The 15,821-nt window shown below is 38.3% G+C and overlaps 1 pseudogene; it reads right to left on the reverse strand.

Annotated features, from left to right (window-relative positions):
• Positions 1 to 12,309: 12,309 nt before the first annotated feature.
• Positions 12,310 to 13,496, reverse strand: LOC140500421 (thymidylate kinase pseudogene; annotated as a pseudogene).
• Positions 13,497 to 15,821: the final 2,325 nt, after the last annotated feature.

The following is a 15,821-nucleotide window of genomic DNA, read 5'->3' on the forward strand; positions in this document are numbered from 1 at the left end:
ATTAAGCATAGTTCCAAATTGCTCTCCAGAATGGGTGTATCAGCTCACAGCTCCACCAACAATGAATTAGTGTTCCAATTCTCTGGCACGTCTTCTCCACCATTTAACATTTTCCTATTTTGTCATGTTAGCCAATAGGATAGGTGTAATGTGGTATCTCAGAGTTGTTTTGATTTGCATCTCTCTAATCAATAGTGATTTAGAGCATTTTTATATGACTATAGATAGCTTTAATTACTTTCTCTGAAAACAGCCTGTTCATATCCTCTGACCATTTATCAATTCAGGAATGACTTTTGTTCTTCTACATTTGACTCAGTTCTCTATATATTTTAGAAATGAGGCCTTTATTACTGACAGTAGTTGCAAAAATTCTTTGCCAGCTTTCTGTCCTCCTCCTAATCTTGGTTGCATTGTCTTTGTGCAAAAACTTTTTAATTTAATGTAATCAAAATTATCTATTTTACATTTCATAATGTTCTCTATCTCTTATTTGGTCATAAATTCCTCGACTCTCTATAAATGTGACAAATAAACTATTCCTTGCTCCCCTAGCTTTTTCATGGTAACAGCCTTTATATCTGGATCATGTACCCATTTGGACTTCATTATGGTATACTATGTCAGGCATTTGTCTATGCCTTGTTTCTGCCACACCATTTTCCATTCTTCCCAGCAGTTTTTAGCAAATAGTGAGTTCTTATCCTAGAAGCTAAGGTCTTTGGGTTTATCAAACAGGAGACTACTATCATCGTTGACTACTGTGTCTTGTGTACCTCACATATTCCACTGATCTACCCCTCTATTTTTTAGCCAGTACCAAATGTTTTTGATAATTGCTACTTTATAGTACAATTTAAGAACTGGTATGGCTAGTCCACATTCACCAGTGGTTCTTTTTATTAATTCCCCTCATATTCTGGACATTTTGTTCTTCCAGATGAATTTTAATAGTTTTTTCTAGCTCTATAAAATAATTTTTGGTAGTTTGCTTGGTATGGCACTGAATAAATAAATTCATTTAGGTAGAAATGTCATTTTTATTATATTAGCTCAGCCTACCCATGAGCAACTGACGTTTTTCCAACTATTTAGATCTGAAAAGTGTGAAAAGTGTTTTGCAATTGTGTTGCTATAATCCCTGGGTTTCTTTTAGCAGGCAGACTCCCAAATATTTTATAGTATCTGCAGTAACTTTTATTGTGATATCTCTTTCTATCTCTTGCTGTTGGGCTTGCTTAGTAATATACAGAAATGCAGATGATTTATGTGGGTTTATTTTGAATCCTGAAACTTTACCAAGTTGTTTATTATTTCAAGTAGTTCTTTTATTTGATTCACTAGGATTCTCTAAGCGTATCATCACATCACCTCATAACTTAGGTTTTTCTTTGCCTATACTAATTCCTTCAATTTCTTTTTCTTCTCTTATTGCTAAAGCTAGCAAGTCTAGTACCATGTAAAATAACAGTGGTGATAATGGGCATCCTTGTTTCACCCCTGATCTTATTGGAAATGCACTTAGCTTATCCCCATTGCACATAGTGCTTGCTAATGGTTTTAGGTAGATACTGCTTATTATTTTAAGAAAAGCTTCATTTATTCCTATGCTCTCCAGTCTTTTCAATAGGAATGGATGTTATATTTTGTCAAAAGCTTTTTCTGCATCTATTGAGAAAATCATATGGTTTCTCTTAGTTTTCTTGCTATATGACCAATTATGCTGAGTTTTTCTAATATTAAACAAGTCTTGCATACCTGGTATAAATCCTACCTGATCAAATTGTATCATTCTTGTGATAAGTTAGTGTAATCTTTGTGCTAATATCTTATTTGAAATTTTTGCACCCATATTCATTAGGGAAATTGGTCTATGTTTATGCTCTTGCTGGTTTAGGTATCGGTGCCATATTTGTATCATAAAAAGAATTAAGTAAGACTTATTCATCACCAGTTTTCCCAAATAGTCTATATGGTATTGGAGTTAACTGTTCTTTAAATGTTTGATAGAATATGCTTCTTAATCCATCTTACCCTGGAGATTCTTTTCCTGTGGAGTTCATTGTTGTCTTGTTTAATTTCTTTTTCTGAGATGGGATTAAATATTTTGCTTCCTCTTCTGTTAATCTTGGAAATTTATATTTTTTGCAAATATTTATCCATTTCACTAATATTGTCAAATTATGAGCAAAAACTTGAGCAAAAAGAATTTCTAATTATTGTTTTCATTTCATCTTTATTAGAGGTAAATTTACCCTTTTCATTTATGATACTGCTAATTTGGTTTTCTTCTTTCTTTTTTTTAATCAAATTAACCAAATGTTTATCAATTTTCTTACCAGCTCTTACTTTTACTTATTAGTTCAACAGTTTTCTTAATTTCAATTTTATTTATCTCCCTTGGTTTTTAGTATTTCTAATTTGGTATTTAATTGAGGATTTTCATTTTTATCTAGATTTTTCTGTTACATGCCCAATTTATTGATCTCCTCTTTCTGTATTTTATTCATGTAACAATTAGGCAATGTAAAACTTTTACTAAGAACTACTTTCGCTGCATCCCATAAGTTCTTGTAAATTGTCATTTTCTTGAATGAAGTTATTGATTGTTTCTATGATTTGCTGTTTGACCCACTTTTTCTTTAGGGTTTGATTATTTAGTTTCCAATTAATTTTTTATCTATCTTTCCAACACCTTTTAAAATGTATAATTTTTATTGCATCATAATTTGAAAAGGATGCATTGACAATTTCTGCCTTTCTACACTGGATTATGAGGTCTTTTCTTTATATCCTAGTACATGGTCAATTTTTGTGTATGTGCCACGTACTGCTTATAAAAAGGCATATTCCTTTCTATCCCCATTTAGTTTTCTCCAGAGGTCTATCATGTCTACCTTTTCCAGAATTCTACTCACCTACTTAACCTCTTTCTTGTATATTTTGAAGTTAGATTTATAAAGTTCAGAGAGGGGGAGGTTGAGGTTCCCTGCTATTATAGTTTTGCTGTCTTTTTCTTCCTATAATTCCCTTAACTTCTTATCTAAGAATTTGGATACTATACCCATTGGTGCATACATATTTCATAATGATATTACTTCATTGTCTATAGTGTCTTTTAGCAGGATATAGTTTTCTTCCTTATTGCTTTTGATTAGATATATTTCTGCTTTTGCTTTGTCTGAGATCAGGATTGCTACCCCTGCTTTTTTACATTAGCTGAAGCATAATATATTCTGCTCCAACTTTTTACCTTTGCGTTCTGTGAATTCCTCTGTTTCAAATATGTTTCTTGAAAAGAACATATAGTAATATTATAGTTTTTAATCCACTATGGTTTTCACCTCCATTTAACGGGAAAATTCATCCCATTCACATTCACAATTATGATTGCACTCAGTGTATCATTCTGCCATGTAGGATGTAAACAGTTTGCCCACGTTAAAAACAAATTTTTTCTTTTTTTTCCTGTTTACCTTTTTATGCCTCTCTTGAGCCTTATATTTGAAAATTAAATTTTTTGTTAAACTCTGGCCTTTTCATAAGGAAAATCTGGAAATCCCTTATTTCATCAAATGCCCATCTCCTTGCCTGAAAGATTATGCTCAATTTTGCTGAGTAATTGATCCTTGGTTGTAGTCTAAGTTCCTTTGCCTTATGGAATATCATATTCCTATCCCTCCAACTTTTAACATAGAAGCTGCAAGGTCCTGTGTGATCCCTAATGTAGTTCCTCAATATCTGAATTGTTTCTTTCTGACTGCTTTTAGTATTTTCTGCTTGACCTGATAATTCTGAAATCTGACAATACTATTCCTTTGTATTTGGGATCTCTTGCAGGAGGTGATCAGTGGTGGATTTTTTTGATGACTATTTTGCCCTCTGGACCTCAGGGCAGTTTTTCTTGATGATTTCTTGGAATATACTGTCTACACTCTTTTTTTTCCACCATTTCCGGTAGATCAATAATTCTTAGATTTTCTATCCTGAATATTTTCCAAGTCAGTTCTTTTTCTAATAAGATATTTTACATTTCTTCTATTTTTTCATTCTTTAGATTTTGTTTGATTCTTGATGCCTCATATAGTCATTAGGTTCTACTTGTCCAATTCTAATTTTTACCAAATTGTATTTTTTTTTCAGTTAGCTTTTGTACCTCCTTTTCCATTTGTTCAGTTGTTCCTTTTAAGGAGTTATTTTTTTCCAGTTAGGTTTTGTATCTCTTATTCATTTGTCCAATTTTACTTTTTAAGGAGCTGATTGTATTTTTCAAATCACTGGTCAATTTTTCTTCTACCTCTGTAATTTAGCCTTTAAAATCTTTCCTGAGTTCTTCCAAGATTGATCTTTGGACTTGTGACTAGTTCATATTCCCTTTTGAGATTTCAAATGTGGGTATAGTGTCAATGTTGTCCTCTTCTAAATTCATATTTTTATCTTCTCTGCCCCTATAATAAGATTCTATGGTCTTTGCTTTTCTGATTTGATTCTTGCTCCTTGTCCTTGCCTTTTTTTCTGGTTATTAAAGTGATTCTCTGCTTCTGGGGCCAAGGGGACTCTGTCCCACTTTTCTTGTGCTGGGAGCTAGAGGCTTGTTTATTGACTCTGTATGCTATGACCTCTGATTCTTTCAACTAGAAGGTATATAATGCTATAGCTTACCTGATGCTGAGCTACCTGGTGTGTGCTAAGACTGAGAGCAGTGAAGTCTATCTGAGTTTTATGGGGGCTACACTGAATCTTGTGGAGGGAGGTATGGGCATGTGTGAGGGGTGGCTTGTTCACTGGATGTCTTCTCCTCACCTAGGGCTGTGCTAGAGCATGGGCAAGCTCAGCTGCTGGTAAATCCCATCTCTGCTAGTGTCTGCCCAATTCCCCTGGCTAGGCTAAGGTACACCTGGGGTCCTGGTTTTGGCACTTACTGTTTCACTCATCTGAGGCTCAGGATTTCCTTCTGGTCCACTGAGGTGGAGCCTACTAGGATGCTGGGATGTAGAATACCTCTGGTCCTGCACTGTGGCCTTCGTTCTTGAGCCACAGCAAGAGAGATGCCTTTCACTGATCTCCCCAGCCTCCTGAGCCAGAAGACCACTGTACCCTATCCCTTGGTCCCACTACTCCCAGATTTCTCCTGGGGCAATTATCTCTGGGTTCTGCAAGGTCAATGAGGGAAAGTGAGAGCACCTACAGTTCACTCTGCCATTCTGGCTCCCCAAAATTCAGGCAGGTGTCCCTCAAACATTTGTTCTGTGGGTTGATAGCCTCAAGAACAGCCGGTGCTACTTCCATGGCCCTCTGCATGATTCCTGTCCAGTGTTAAGAGGCCTGGGAATCAGCAGTGCAGCTGGTGACTCAGACTGCGAGGGCTGTTCTGCTCTGCCATGGCCGAGCTTGCACTGGTGCAGCCTGCATGCTCTATGCTACCCCAACCCAGGGCAACAGATCCTCTGTTGGGATTCCCAGGCTGTCCTGGGAAATCTGCCACACTACATCTCTCGGTGGACTCTGCCACTCCAAAATTTGTTCAGATTTACTCCCTAAGGGTATCTGAAAGAACTTGCAGAAGAGCTCAGGTGCTTTCATTCTGCCATATACTGAACAAGTATTTATTTATTAAGTGTTTAATTTCCACTTCAAGCATTGTTTCTAGGCAGTCCTTGAGGATACAAATTCCAAAGCAAATACAGCTTTGTACTCAAGGAGCTTTCTAATGGGTCTAGGGGTGATGCAAAAAGTAAAATGTTGGTCAAGCAGGGGCCCTTTGGTCTCTAAATTTACAGAGGAAAGTGAATAAGATTATTAAGGACTAGAGTGATACTCTCTGTACAAATACAATGCAGAGTTGCTCTGATCCTAGTTCTAGAACTGGAGAATTGAGTGTGAAGTCATAATTCACAGGGAAACAGGGAGGATGGGTTTGGTTGGTGAGGAAGCCATGGAGGACATTGCCTGAGAGAAGGGATTTAAGTGAAGTGTTAAAACATCATATAGTGATGACCTAATGTTCATTTCATAATTATCTTTTTCATCTTTTTTTAAGAGTTAAGATAGAAATGACTTTGAGACAAACTGCTATCTTATTTTTATTTTCTTTTTATATTTAGTGTTTTACCAACTATATTCCATGGTTGGAAAAATAACTGCTTTTTATAGTTAAGAAAAGTATTAGGATATAAGCTTATCTTCTATGTAGGTGGCTTGAAAATATTATTGGCATTATTGTTTTGATGATACTGATGATGGTGATAGTGATGGTTATTTTGACCACTAGTTCTAATTCTAATCTCTGAGGTCCAATAGAATAAGGCTAATTTATTTTCCCAAATCTTGCCACCTATGCTTTTATGGCATGGTTTCTGGTCCTTTCTGAACCAGATAGAATGAGACAATATTTTTAAAGTAATTAACATAAATGCCTGCCACATATCAGCCGCTTAATAAAGGTTTATTCCTTCCCTTTCTCTAGCCCCTTTAGCATCTTGGTTGCCCTCCTCTGGATGGGTTATAGATTGCTAATATTCTTGCTGAGAAATGGTACCCAGGAGCTGATGCAAAATTTAATATGTAGCAAGACTTGTCCAATAGCACACTGTAAGTCTGTATGACATCTAAGTCTAGGACTCCTGTCCCTGTCTCCCAGTGAATTATTAATTTTCCTTCACACCTTTCTGCTACCTTGTCAACAGTGTGAAAACTCCATCTTCATCTATGACTTGGGACCTATCACCCCTTTCAGGACTATCAGTACAAAGGAGGTAACTTGGGTTTTGATGTAGGTGACTGAAATTACAAAGAGGCAACATCATTTGCCTCCCTTCAAAAGCATTAAAACAACTGAACTGCATACCTGATTAGTAAGAATAAGTAGCTAATAAATGGATTTCCTTCTACCTGACACCCCCAGTAAGTCCATATCAAGCAAGGTTCTACCCCAGTACTTCCTTACCCCATCAGTGGATTGTTGGTGTCCCAGAGAATCTTGTGGATATCTTCTTCCCTGCCTCCCCACAAAAGAAAAAAAAAATCTCATGGTAAATTTTGTGCCAAGGTGTGCTAGTTGTAATTCTGACCACTGTTAACATTAGAGAAGTTCATAGCAGAACAGTTCACTCCTTTCCCCCTAAATACCTAATTCACTCTCAGAGTCTACTTTAAAAACTGTCAAGGCTTAATAATGCATGAGGGAACATTACCTTAAGGTATAATTATGTTTTTGTTTTTGTTTTTTACACAAATGGCCTGAGTAACTACATGAGAGTGGGGAACAGCAATTGCACAGCTAAGTTGGAAGAAGCACGCAAAAATAATACTCCAGAATGACCCCCACTTCCATTTTCTGCCTCACAACTACATAAAAATTCCATTCAGTTTTATCATGGAAATTTAAGATAAGGGGTAAAAAAGGGGGCCTATTAGATTATCCATGCTCTTTTCCAATTGGGCTAAGATTGCTCCCTTTGCTACACTTTCTCAGCTTTGGACTGCTTAAATATCTCAAAAATGAGGATAACGATTTGCCAAATAATGCCTCACTCCTAAGTGTTTACCCCTTTCAGATGTATACAGGCAGTGAGTGCTCAGACCAGATGAGGACTGCATGCAGTCATGTTAGAGCTGCGGTCAGCCACAGAGATCAGCTACAGAGAGAGAAGCATAACAAGGACAAAAATGGAAAGCACAGGAGCTAGGAATAAGGAGGAGAGGAATCTATTTCAAATGCCCTAAATGAAGTCAACCTGTACTGACTGCATGGGGCAGTTAGCAGAATCTAAAGGAAGTTATCTTCCTGAGGAAGTACAATCCAATCCCATTCAACAAATATTTATTAAATATCTACTATAAACAGATTTCTGTACTAGGAAGTTCTGGAGGAAATAGAAAATTTAGGCAAGACATAGTTGCTGCCTGCACAGAAAGAGGCTGTGGTTCAAATCTGGATGCAAGAGGTACTAACCTGAGTATGCCACCTCATGTCAGGATTCACTTGGTACATAAATTAAATTTCTGGGCAGGAGACAGGTCAGGTATCTATAGCAATGTTCCAAAGCCTGGAAAGGCAGTCTGCAATGGCTCAGGTAGAACATGGAATGAAGAACAATTAATTTCATTAGAAAGAGACCTCATTATTTCCTAGGGTGATACTGGGCAATTCACTTAACCACTATATGCCACAATTTCTTCATCAGCAAAATGGACATAATTATAATAACGTCTACATCCCAAGTGATACTGGGTTCTCCAGTTTCTGGACATTTCCAGAGGAGAGCGTATTATTTTGTCTGGTCCATTCCATTTGAACAGTGATGGACTGTGGCTAGCAAACAGAGAGTTCTATATTAGGCAGAAAAGTTAGATAATGCAAAGTTTGATGGATGACAAAAATGAGATAATATTTGTAAAGAGCTTTGTAAATCTTCCATATAAATTATATTTATCAAGGCATCTTTTCTGCAACATACTTGACAGTTGGTCATTCAGATTTTGCTTAAGCCTCTCCAGTAAAAGAAAACATACTTACTCTTGATGTAGCCAACTTTGGAATGCTTGCAACAATTTTTCCTTACATTCATCCTAGCTATGCCTCTGAAATGTTGACACCTGCCATTACTGAGTTCTGTCCTCTTCAAATTAAATAGGTCTAATGTATTTTTCCATGTTACAATCTTTCAAATATTTGGAGGCTCTTATCATATACCTATTTAGTCTTCTCCAGATTAGATAACTAACAATTGCTTTATTCTGCTGAGTTAAGTAAGATATGGCCTTCCTTCTTTCCTTCTTTCCTCCATTTTTTTCTAACTTCCTCCTTCCCTCATTCTATTCCCCCTCCTTTCTTCTTTCCTTTTTCTTTCTTTGTTTCTTTCTTTTTATTCCTTCCTTCCTTCCTTCCTTCCTCTCTCTCTCTTTCTCTCTCTGTTTCTTTGTTCTCTCTCTCTCTCTCTCTCTCTCTCTCTCTCTCTCTCTCTCTCTCTCTCTCTCTCTTTCTTTCTTATGAAAACTGTCTCCTTACCCCATCCAAGCTGGAATTGTAGAAGCCATTTACAGCCCAATACCATTGTTAATCAGTATGCAAGAGTTGAGGCACCAAGATGGTTCAAGGGATAGAGTGCTCAGCCTAGAGTCAGAAAGACCTGAGTTCAAATCCAGACTCAGATACTTACTAGTTGTGTGAGCTTGCAGAAGTGACTTAACGTGTTTGGTTTAATCCACTGGAGAAGAAAATGGCAAGCCACTCCAGTATCTTTGTCAAGAAAACCCCACAAGCAGTATGGTCCCCAGGGTCACGGAGTCAAATACGATTACATGACTGAACAACAGTGTAAGATTTGACCTGCTCCATTCCTTATATGACTTATTTTTCTACACCTTAAGCAGTTTGTGGTTGCCCTCCCCTTCAGAAGGGCTTACCATGTTGGTACCAAATTGGTACCAAATTACCAAATTAGTACAGACACTTTATCAACTTTAGCCATATTGTAGCTCATTACTTCCAAGCTCAAAAGATACACCAGCCTAAGTGCTCCTGCCCTTGGAGAGGGCATTACAGGAGAATGCCACCGTGCTTGGCTTGGTCCTTCTCACTAGAGACTTTCCTTTGTGTCATTTAACTTCTCTACCCAATACAGAACTCTCTAATGGTAACAGCTTGATAGAGAGCCACACTGCTGTGTTACTCAGATAGAAATGACCAGACAAAATAACACACTTTTATTTGGAAATGCCCAGAAGCTAGATATAAAATGAACAAACATGTGATTCTGTGTTGCTCATGTGACAATTCCATTATATTAGATTACATTTGTCTAATTGCACTTCTAATTCCTCTTACTAGGATGCAAGCCTTTGTGGGGTGGCCCAGGATTGGTAACATGCACAGAATGCTCTGGTGATGCAAGCTCTCACCTTGATGGAAGAGGCTGGGGACTCTATTTACAGAAAGTATAATGTTGTATAATAGAATTTAGTGAGTCAATTATTCAACACACCTTTATGAAGTACAAGTGCCCCCTCTCCCTGATTTGTAGCATGTACTATTCTGTAATTGATTCTGTTCTGCTAACATGATGAAGATAAAGATTGTTGATTGTATATCTGAAACTAGAGTGAATTCAAAAGGCAGTCCTTTTGCTTTCATTTTTCTTTTTTGTAATTTTGCCGGGCTCTTCTCATCTAAGGACAACATATAGCCCAGAAACACCAATCTCTGTTCTTTGTCCCTTTATGACTATTTTTTTCTACTTTTATGTTAAGGAAAATTGAAATATCTATCACCTTGTGATTTTTGAAAAATTTTGAATAGTGACCATAAGTGTTTGAGGTTTTGTAACCATCCAGCCAGTCAATCCAGCCTCAAGGACCTAAAGAATAAATTGAGAGAAGAGCTTGTTGGTATCTGAGATAAGTATTCCTCTATTGGCCATGATACATTTGGAGGAGTACTTGATGGGGCAAATGCTATATCACAACTGTCTTAAGTTTAAATCACACTCTCCCCAGGAACCAAGGTAGTTTAGGGGAAAGTCTCCCCAGGTGGTAATATTTAGAATTTTCATACTTGCTATATCTTCAAAGTAAATACCTTTACAATATCAAATTGATGTTACTTGGTTAAGTGGAACTGGGACACTAATCACTAGTAGTTAACAGCAGAAAAACACACTGTAATATGGGTTTGAGCTGATAACGTTAGAGAAGAGATACCTTTAAACCTGAGGACTTTAAACCTTAGAGCTCTGAGGAGATGACAGGGCTGGTCTTGCTCTGCAAGAGGAAATCTAGAGCCTCAATACAAATATTCCCCAAAACTTCAAACCTCATCAACATATGTTCTTAAAAAATATTTGCCAGACAAAAAGTACAAAGAAAATCTCTGCGTGAGAAAGAGAACAACATTCCCAATTTGAGCTCCTCTCCCCTCTCCCTTCTACTTGAGGCTTCCTTTTGCTCTGATAAACCCATCCCTGTACCTGCTAGAGCTAAAAATCCTCTTTCTTCACTACCTCTACTCCTTCTCAGGTCTTTGGAACTCTCAGATACCCCCCAAATCTCCTGAACTTCTCAAGGAACAAAAATGGCTCTTCCCTTCATCTCCCAATAATGCACATTAGCTATAAACAAAACATTACAAAATAAATGAGAAAAGTAACAATTTAGCTGGAATATGTCAATATGGGAGTTCTCCTCATCTAAGTGTTGCTCTCCAAATGGGACTTCATTGTAAGGAATGTAAATATAGGTTTGTACTAAAAGATACCAAGAATTATAAGCTGAATTCATGCTTTATCCAAGAATTCTTCGAGGAAAAGGGGAACAACAACTTATATGTCAACCAATCTTTAAAGAAGCTGTGAGTTCATGTGTGGAGTATTTCTTCCACTGCAGTAACCCACATTATTTTCAGATTTTAGTGCACAGTATTTAGAACAAAATAATCTTGTTGATCTCAGGATCACCTCTCAAGGCAAGATTAAACATTGATGGAGGATATTAGGAGAGGATTTCATAGAAAACAGGAATAGAAAACAAAATAAAATATAAAAAAGTGAAATGTTCAGTCTACTAAAACATACCATTCTTTCTTTTAATATCGCTTACATCTCTTGAAAACTGGTAAGTGGAACTGAGGAGAAACAACACTGAGTACATGTCATATTCACTTTCATTTGCTCTTACTTGAGGCAGTTTAGGATAAGATGATAATTATGGGACACCTTTAGGCTAGAAAAATATCCATTTTCAGGCTCATTTCTTTCTAAAGTAACATGAAAACATCAAATAACCTGACTCATATCAAGTAACACACTTTTAGAGTGTGGGACAGGGCGAGTATGAGCAACAAAGCCCACAAAAGGAAAGAAGCCATTTCTTACAAACACAGAAAGAGAGAAGGGCAAATTCTGACAAGGGCCCATGTTTTGCTCATTTCTCAGAATTGCCTCAGGGCCATAGACTAGGCTATTTCTCTTCCAGGTAGGCAGTTAGTATTTATTAAATACCTACTACATACCAGGCAGGATGCTAAGCACTGTGGATACAAAGGAAAGCAAAAGTCAGACCCTGTTCTCAAGGAGTTCACAGTCCAAGGAGGAAGACATGAAAACATATACAAATAAGCTATATTCATGGTAAGACGGATAAATGAGACAGGCAAGATAAATTGGGTGACTCTCAGAGTCAAGGCACTAAGATTAGAGAGGCCTGGGAAAGGTTCACAGCAGAAGATAGAACTTTAGCTAAGACTTGAAGAAAGTCAAAGAAGGTACCTTTGCAATTCCTTGAAGAAGACAGTCTATTGTCTACCTCCAAGAATTTTCTTTTTTTTTTTTTTTTTTATCTCAATAATACTTTAATGATTCCAGTTAAAAACAAGGCTGGGAAAGGAAACTAAACAGGGCTAGAAAGGAAGGAGAATGAGTGCTTTCTCTAATCCCAGAACTGGGAAGAAATCCTAAATCACTCTTCTGGCTCAGCAAAAAGCTATTTCCTGTCCACAGCCCTGAAAGGTGACTCTGGTCCACCATCTTCTTTATGCCTTATTCTGAGGCTCACAAGGAGCGCTGCAGTGCCCCAGCTCAGATAAATAAATCCAGGTTAGGCCTCCTGACATACTTCATGGCCATCCAACAGCTTTGTCCTTTTCAGCATTTTCTTCGGGTGGGCAGAGCTGAGGTGCTCCCCCTTCTTCCTGCTGAGCAGAGAGCTGGCGAGCCGGCCCTACTTCCATAGCTCTCCCACAGGTGTCTCTTGGACCATTTGAATGGTCTCTTCAGAAAGGGAGTAAATCTTCTTGTGTAAGTCTTCTATGCTTTGAGAAGCACTGATGGTCTTCCAGTTTAAAGAATTGTCTTTCATCAGCTGGTAGAAGCACTGCAAGGCTTTCTCCTGGAAAGCGTTGTTTTCGTAACGCTCGATGCCAAAGTCTCCCCGTTTTGCTGCTTCCTGAGAGCTCAGCTGAAGGAAGATGATCAGATCTGGCTTGGGAAGCCCCACATCAGGCTGTTTACACCAGTCTATTGAGAAATTCTCTTTTGCGCTGGTAAAGGCTACCCCGGAGAAGGCATACCTGTCTACTACCAGGGTGATGCCTTGACTTAACTTTTCTTGAATTAATGGTACCTGTTCCCATCGGTTTGCAGAAAAAAGGAGATGCACTGTGTGATCCTCCATGTTGTTCTTCCTCTCCAGGTAAGAGCTCAGCAGTTTGCCAATCTCTGTGGATCTGTCCGGGAACCTGAGAAGCTCTGCCCGCCGTCCGGACTCCAGCAGGGCCGCCACAAGCTTCCGGCACTGGGTAGTCTTCCCAGCGCGATCCACGCCCTCCAACACGATGAGGGCACCACGCCGCCCCGCCATGGCTGCACGGCTACCCCGTTAGCCCAGCTACCTCTCTTCTTCCCGCCAAATGCCAGCGGGGGGGCGGGGAGAAGCGGAGGGGCTGCCCATGCTCAGTGTCCTCTCCTGCTGGGGCTTGTGGGCCGGTACAGGGGCCTCCAAGAATTTTCACTGGCTGTCTCCCATGCCTCTCCTTATTAATCTCTGCCTCCTACCTTTTCTCACTTTCCCCAGGTCTTAGCTAATGTTCTGTCTTCTGCAAAAAACCTTTCCTAGCCTCCTTAAGGTTAGTGCCTTCCCTTTGAGACTCACCTGATTTATCCTGCCTGTGTCATTTGTCTGTCTTATCATATAGCTTATTTGCACATGTTTGCATGATTTTTCCTCATTGGTCTGTGAGCTCCTTGAGAGCAGGGGATGTCTTTTTGCTTTTCTTTGCATCCCTAGATCTTAGCACAGTGCCTGGAACATAGTAGATGTTTAATAAAAACTGGTTGCCTGCCTGGAACAGATAATAGCCTTGTCTGTGGCCTTGAGGCATTGCTCAGAAATGAGAAAACCATGAGCTCTTGTCAGAATTTGCCTTTATCCCTTTATGTTTGTAAAGAAGTATCTTCTTTCCCCTGGTAGGCTTTGTTGTCCTGTGACTGTAGGGTGTAGAGATCAAGATGTGTGAAGACTGGAAAGGTAGGAAGATGCAGGGAAATGAAAAAAAAAAAAGCAAACAAACAAACCAAACAACTGGAAATGAGATAACAACTGGATACAGTCAGAATCAAATACCATGATGAGCCAAGATTATCACAACAGAATTATCAGGCAGGATTGAAGGAGGAGAGAACAGTCAGGCATACAGGAGGAGCTCAATACTAGGATTGCCTTCTTCTGTGACTTCTACCTATGTATAGCTAAAACTGACCAATCCCAAATAGTCTCCTCTTTTTACGTCCCTCCTCATTTTAGTTGGACTGTATTGTCATTCCAGGGCCAGTACACACTGCTTTCTATCCTGCATCGCAGATGTTGAGCTAAAAGGGATCTCAGAGGCAGTCTAGTTTGATACCTTCAAAATTGAGACCTTGGGAAGTTAGGTGATCTCACAAAGTTCACCCAGGTAGTGTCAGAAGGATCATTTGAACCCAGATCCTCTAACTTGAGGGCTGGTACTATATCTGCCTTCCCTCAGCCAGAACCTTGCCTTGGGATAGGATCTGAAAGACTCATTCATAATGCTGATTAATCAGCATTCACACTTAGAAGTCTGACTACACCTACCCCTGACTATCTTCAATCCATAGCATCATAGACTTTCCTTCTCTCACTTCCTTCTATATACATAATTCTCACCTTTTTACTTCTTGCTCTGGAAACAGTAATCAAATCAACACCTTTTCTAGAAAAGATATGCCAATCAATTGCCTGATGCCATTTACTACCCTTTACCAAAACATCTCATTCAGGTCAGCATTCCCCAATATGCTTTCTCTTCCCTTATTAGAATATGTTTCTTAAGGGCAGGGATTGTCTTCCTTCAAGTTACTTAAGTCCATTTGCTCAGTTCACTTATCCGTAAAATCACCTGGAGAAAGAAACAGCCAACTATTCTAGTATTTTTGTCAAGAAAACTCCAAATGGAGTAATGAAGAGTCGGACATGATTGAAAAATGACTGAACAATAAATCTTCAGGCTTAGAAGAGCATCTGGAATAGAGTAACCAAAAAAGTTTTTTTTTTTTAATTTACTCAATCACTCATTTGTTCATAAAAAGCCTCTAAATCAACTCAATAAATGAATAATCAATTAACTGATTGACAAAGATCTTAAGAGCCTATTTTTTGCTGTCTTAAGTAATATTTATTTTTAATGACAGCTACTGTTCTCAAGGAGTTTACCATCAAATATAAATAGTAAAAGTTAAGTTAGAACTTTTCCCATCACATTTGTTGCATAGATATCCTCAGTTTTCAAGAGTATTCCTGCAGCATCTCTGTGGCTGCTAACATAGACCAGTAATCAAGGTTTGAAAATGTGTTGGTTTAATTAAAGTGATGAGATTAAAATACAGCTGAGAATGATAAATAAATGCAAATTGTTTCTGTGGCTCATTGGTGGAAAATACATGTTGGACATACTGATATCTTGTCTAGGACATTCAAATTATTATTGGCTAGATGGTGTCTTCCTTCCAAATGTTACGCCCTGGATAAGATTACAGAGCACCAGAAAAATTGAGGACAAAGATCAGAACACCCTTACATATGCATTTAGCTATCAACTAGACAGAAGACAAAAATCTGTTTTAATTGAATTCAACCTTACTTTCCTACTTCAAAAACTATTCCCTCCAAGTGAATACTCCCTCCAAAGATACTGGTTCCAACTACTCTACCATTATTATAGGCACTTCTCAAGAGGAGCTGTGGCTAAAAATGTCACCCCCGATCACCCTGCAGCTAAGTTGTTGAAGAATCTGTTTGAAGACAGCTAA

This window comes from Notamacropus eugenii, chromosome 4 (genome assembly GCF_028372415.1).
Source record: "Notamacropus eugenii isolate mMacEug1 chromosome 4, mMacEug1.pri_v2, whole genome shotgun sequence".
Classification (NCBI taxonomy): Eukaryota; Metazoa; Chordata; class Mammalia; order Diprotodontia; family Macropodidae; genus Notamacropus; species Notamacropus eugenii.